The sequence below is a fragment of the Sceloporus undulatus genome, chromosome 3, assembly GCF_019175285.1.
Source record: "Sceloporus undulatus isolate JIND9_A2432 ecotype Alabama chromosome 3, SceUnd_v1.1, whole genome shotgun sequence".
In the NCBI taxonomy this organism is placed as follows: domain Eukaryota; kingdom Metazoa; phylum Chordata; class Lepidosauria; order Squamata; family Phrynosomatidae; genus Sceloporus; species Sceloporus undulatus.
The window spans coordinates 222,477,452-222,483,986 of NC_056524.1; positions in this window are offsets into that span (position 1 = coordinate 222,477,452).

Genomic DNA, 6,535 nt, shown 5'->3' on the forward strand with positions numbered 1-6,535 from the left:
AATCTTGACTCCGTGGGCAAGGCTACGGTTTCGGCCCCTCCAGTCATGGCTCCTGTCGGACTTTGATGCTATGATGGACCCTCCATCCAAGTAGATCACAGTTCCGAGGCCAGTTTCTCGCTCGCTCCGCTGGTGGCTCGACTCTCAGAACGTTTTTGTTGGCATGTCTTTTTCGCCGTCTCAGCCTCAAGTCACCCTAACCACGGATGCATTCATGGAGGGTTGGGGAGCCCACTCCTCAGTCCTCTTCATCAAAGACAAGTAGTCCCTGGACGAACAAACTCTTCACATCAATGCCCTAGAGATGCTTGCCATGGAAAAGGCCCTGAGAGCTCAACATCATGCTCTGCATCTGGGAATGGTGTATTCCGAGAAGGATTCTGCTCCAAGCAATCCACTTGCCAGGAAAAGAGAACAACTTGGTCGACCAGTTCAGCAGGTCTTCCACTGCTTGCCACAAGTGGATGCTCCATCTTGAGGTGGTCAATGACCTCTTCAGTCGGTGGGGAACCCCACAGATCGACCTCTTCGTGACCGCTCTCAACAGCCACTGTCCCCAGTTCTGTTTCCGATCATGCAATGACAACTCCCTCAGAGACACGTTCATCTTCACTTGGTCAGGAGAGATGCTTTACACCTTCCCTCCATTCCCACTGATTACCATGGTGGTGTCCAAGATGACAACAGACCACTCGGATGCCATCCTGATCACCCCTTAGTAGCCAAGACAACCGTGGTTCCCTTCCCTGCTCCACCTCTCCCGGGTGGACTTTCTCCAACTCGAATTCCATCCAGATCTCCTCACTCTCCAGGATGGCCGGTTCGACATCCGGACATTGAAAATCTACCGATGGTGGCATGGAGGCTCCGTCCCTAGACTCTCTCTCTCCCTCGGTACGTATGGTGATCCTGGCGGCCCAGAAGTCAGCCACCAAGAAATCCTACGCTTCCAAATGGAAGAAATTTGCTGATTTTCCCTCTGCGAGAGACCTCTCTCCATCCTGGGTGTCGACATCGGTGGTGCTGGAGTTCCTGATGACATCTCTGGATTCGGGGCTGTGCCTCCATCAAGTGTTATCTTTCTGCCATCTGCTCCCATTATCAGTTTGATGGCAAGCCTTCTTTTTTCAGGACCCTCTGGTGAAAAGTTTCCTGAAAAGTTGCAACAACTTCCATCCTCCAGTCTCGGTAGCAACACCTGCTTGGAGTCTGGATGCTGTGCTGTCTTGTTTGCAATCCAAGCCTTTCGAGCCCATGGCCACAGCTGATTTGAGGCTGCTGACAGCCTTCCTTGTGGCCATCACTTCTGCTCGCCATGCCGGCAAACTCTGTGCCTTGCGGAGGGATCAACCTTTCCTTAAGGATAAGGTTGTCCTCTGTACCAACATTACCTTTTTGCCTAAGGCGGTGTCACCTTCATATGTGTCAGGTTTTACCAACCTTGGCCTCGAACCCGACCACTGATACCGAACATCGTTTGCACACCTTGGCTGTTAGGAGGGCTTTGGCCTTCTATTTGGACAGAACTGCAGGTTCGAGCCATTCCGAGAGACTGTTCCAGTGCTATTCGGAACCAAAAAAGGGACTGCCTGTTACCGTGCAGAGGCTTTCCAAATGGGTGGCTGGTACCATCCACCTCTGCTGTGAACTGTCGGGTAGACCTCTCCCTGATAGGGTTCGGTCCCACACAACTAGGGCAGTAGTGACATCCTCCGCCTTTTTTTTTTTAAATAATTTTTATTGAAATTTAAAATTATACATTATACATTATACATTTGACTGGGGTCCCCTTGGATGATGTCTGTAAAGCTGCTGTTTGGTCCCAGCCCTTGACTTTCATCAAACATTATAGGCTGGACACCAGGGCCAAACAGGATGCAGTCTTTGAGAGGGCAGTGTTAGTTTCAGTACATTGATTTTGCATTGCATTCTCTTGTTGACTTTATTGTGTTCCAAGTTATTTCTGCCTTGAAACTGCTTCTTACATGCTTGACAATGTCACCTTGGTCAATGCCTTTGTGTTGTTTATAAACTGTTATCAACGAGTGTCTCAGTTGCCAGAACTGGCATGATTTACAAGATTGACATGGTTTACACATGTGCCTTATGACTTGAACATGTTTGAAAATGTGACCCTATTATTGTTGATGCTTTAAAGTACTATTTACTTAATAACAGCAAACACAGCTTTAGTTCAAAGATCTTTATTGTGTTATTTAATAAACACAGCTCCATTTGAACCTAACTTTAGTGTCATGACACTCCCTCCGCCACTGACCTAAGCTTGTCAGTCTAACCCATTTCATAGAATCATAGAGTTGGAAGAGACCGCATAGGCCATCCAGTCCTTTTGTATGATTCACTGAGACCACGAAGAAGGACAGGTTACTCACCTGTAATGGTATTTCTGCAAATGGTCATCTGTGAATACATACAAATCCCACCATCCTCCCCTCAGTGTCTTGCTCAACATTGGCTCACTCCTATTTCGCTTATGTGGCATAAAATTCGGAACTGGGGAAAGAGCGGGAAGGCAGGGAACTTATAAGGGATGGGCGGAGCTACTGCCAAAAAGTTGCAAAGTTAACTTTGCCCAGTGATTCCAGAAGTTTCCGAGCAGCACTGCGCAGGCGCAGTACAACCCATTTGTATGTATTTGCAGATGACCACTCGAAGAAATACCATTACAGGGGAGTAACCTGTCTATATATGCCACTGATTACATTCTCACATAGCTGTATTAAGTCCTTGCATAGAAATTAAATGTGAATCCTATTAGAGATAAGACTACAAGTGAAAGTAAAAAATATTTTCGCTTTTTATGCTTCCAGTTGTGGGAAGGCTGTCATCCCCATGTTTATACATAAGTTGAGCTGAACAACAGCTTTTGAGTCTTCCTTAAGTATACCATTCCCCTGCTTGAAATGAACTATGGCTTTTATCCTTGGTCTGAAGAAATGGTTCTCAGCCACTTGTCTTCTAGAGGTTCTTGAATTCAACTCCAGGAATCCCTGTCCACTGGCCAAACTGGTTGAGGCACCTGGGAGCTGAAGTCCAAAACACCAGAAGGACCAAAGGACTAGTCTAAAGGACTAGTCTGAAAGGAATTTGAATGCCTTTTTGACTCCATCATGGCAGCAGAGGTGGTATGAACAAGATTCACAGAATGATGCTCTTCTCTTGAGTTGCCTAAAATGTAAAATATTCACAGATTCTAACAATCATGGGGGCTATATATATATATGGGCTGCCCCTTTTTGCCCCAAATGGAGGTAGTGGCAACCGCACGCCACGGCTTCCAAACAGCTTCATTTATATACTGCTTTATACTGAACTAACAGTGTCTAAGCAGTTTACAACGGTAAGGGAGGGAACAAAAAGAAGCAGCTTCTTCTTGCTCCCTGAAAGGGATGTCATAGGTGCAGCAGCGCCCCAATGATGCACTGGTACGTGCCACAATGATGCCCTGCCGGTGGCAATAGGGCTTTGAGCTTGCGGACACTCAGCCTTCACCCCGCCCACAGGCTGGTGCTTTCCCAGAAATCTTGTGTGTGGCACCTTCAGCAGTGGACTTCTAGATAAACAAATCTTCCTTTTTTTTTTGTCTTCTGCTGCTTTCCTGTGTCAGTGCTTAATTCTGAGTCACTTTCAGACTCCTGGTTTGCATGAAACAGGCAGGAAACAATATTAGCAGGAAGATACACTGATAACCTGTTGATTCAATACAAGAAAGCCCTTTCAAGAAGCAAGAGAAACCTTGCTCAGTCTGATGCCCTTCAAGTTCTTTGGATTGTAACTGTCATTATTCCCAGCCACCATTGCCAATCAACAGTCCCAAACATCTGGAAGATAGTAGGTTTGACTGGGTACCACACCTGAACTGTGTGTGAGAAAGAGAAGAAAGGGCAGAAGAGAAAGAAATGTTTGGGGATGATGGGAGGAAATTTAGGAAGCTGCAGTCCAGAGATCAGGATTGGTGAAAATGCAGCTCTTCAGAACTAGTTAGACTGCATTTTCTATGAGCTTTAGCCAGCAAATGGTGTAGAAAGATGGGAGTTACAGTCCAACAACATTTGAAGAATCATTGAGTATTCTCCACAGAAATTTAGGTCTGTAAATCATTATTAGACAAGCAGCATATGAAACATCCCATGTTCCATTTAGAGAGAAATGCCAAATATCTTGGATTGAAATATACAGAAACAGCAAAAATACCCACACAGATAATAAGTACAGTCATACCTCCAGTTGACCCTTCTTCATAGAAATGTTGAGTCAGTATCTTCTACAAACTTTCATCTTTTGCAATAATTTTATCATAGCAGTGCTTATTAATCAACCTGAACCAAGACAGGCCCTTTTTTTTTGCAGAGGTTTCTCATTTCTTAAAGACTGTATCAAAAATATACATAACATTCTTCCAAAAGATTAAAAACAGAAGATAACTCTTTGCCCACCAAGCTAAAAGAATTTGCTTGCAATGGTAAATAAATTTTTTTCCCTTGATCCCCTCCTACATTTTCTAATTAATATTTATTAAAAGCCTAGTTAGGTAGTGCTGAAAAGCAGAAACACACAAACTTCATGCCACAATGCTTTATATAACTATATGGTGCAGCCACACTGTGTGTGCCTTCAGTTGCTTGTCAACTTATGGTGACCTCATGCATTTCATAGGGTTTTCTTAGACAAGGAATACTCAGAGATTAATCCAGTGTAGTTGTCTATCACATTTATAAAACCTATAAACATCCCTAAGTAACAGTAAGGCTCTTCTCAGCTGGTGCAGACCTGTTAAATAAGTGAGAAAGTAGTAGGTCAACACTTACATTTATTTTCTGAGTGATGTATTGTTTTGTTGCATGTACTGTAATCTAGATGTAACTGCTGTTTTATGGTTGTAATCCTGCCTCGATCCATCGGGAGAGGCGGAAAATATAAATAAAATTTATTATTATTATTATTATTATTATTATTATTATCATCATCATTACATGAGTCCCATTTATTCAGTAGATTAACTGTAAATAACAATTGGATTTAACTTGTAACTTGAACTTATATGAAGTACTGTATATGCAAGCCTTTCAACTCACTGTCTTCAGGAATATCATATCGACATGGTATCTCCCATTGCAGGATCTTGGCCATAATATCAACAGGATGTGCAACATTCATACACTGCACATTTATCTATAGTACACAATGTGGTTATACATTTGATATTTTAACTATCATGGTTCCACCCAGGGATTTGTACTTTAGGGACTTCTAGTGTGATCACCTGAACTACAGTTCTAAGAATTACAGCTCTAAGCAGTTTAGCACAGTACAAATTCAAGGTTTACATAGTGTTATGTATGGTATTGAATAAAGTATAATTTTTGAACACGTTGGATTCTGAACTTATTATGATTAAATATAATTTATCATGATGGTAATGGGCCTAAGATCTCCCTCTCCCCAAGTATATTATTATTATTATTATTATTATTATTATTATTATTATTAAATTTTATTTATAGAGTGCTGTAAATTTACACAGTGCTGTACATAAAATAGAATAAAATAAAATAAAAGTGGATCTGCCGATGGCGTGCATTCTAGTAAATAAAATATAATACAAAATTGATATGACAAAAATAGACAAACAATAGATTAAAATAAAACATCAAATAACAATCAAATAATGTCTGGGAATGCTTCCCTGAACAAAATTGTCTTTATCTCAGTCTTAAAGCTGGATAAAGAGGAGATGAACCATGAGAAGGAGGTTCCAGGAGTGAAAAGCGACCAAATAAAAGGAGTGGATCTGAGCTGGAGAAGTAGAAAACCTCAGTTGGGACAACAGTCCTTGGTTACCAGAATGGAAGGCACAAATGGGAAGGTACGGGGAAAGAAGATGCGATAAGTAAGGAGGAGCCAGCCCATGCAGGGCTTTGAAAGTCATCCACAGGAGTTTATAATGAATACAGAGGGAGAGGGGAGGGATGACAACAAAGAGAAATATGATCATAATGGTGAGCCAACATAATGATATGTGCAGTTGAATGCTGGACAAAAATCAAAGGACGGAGATGAGAAAGAGGAAGCACCACCAGAAATCCAGTCGCGAGACTGCTAAGGGATGGCCTAGAATCTTGGTGGTGGAGGCCGAAAAGAAACGGTCAAATTTTAGTGATGTTATAAAGAAAAAAATCTACTTGTCTTAGCTATAGCTTGAATCTGGGGGAAGCATGACAGGGAGGAATCAAAAATGAAACCAAGACTATGGGCTTCCTGCACAGGGTGCATACAGATGTTGTCAACAAGAATTGAAAAAGAGTATTGAACAGTAAGCTTGGGAGGAAAAACAAAAAGCTCAGTCTTGGACATATTGAGCTTTAAGTGCTGGTGCCACATCCACTGAGAAACAGCACTGAGACAAGAAAATACTGTTCAAGACCCTATTCTACAATTTCCTTTCTCTTTTTGTCTTGTGTAGCTGCAAGGTAGAAACCAGAAGTTCTACTTCTAACTTCACTTAATGCTTTTT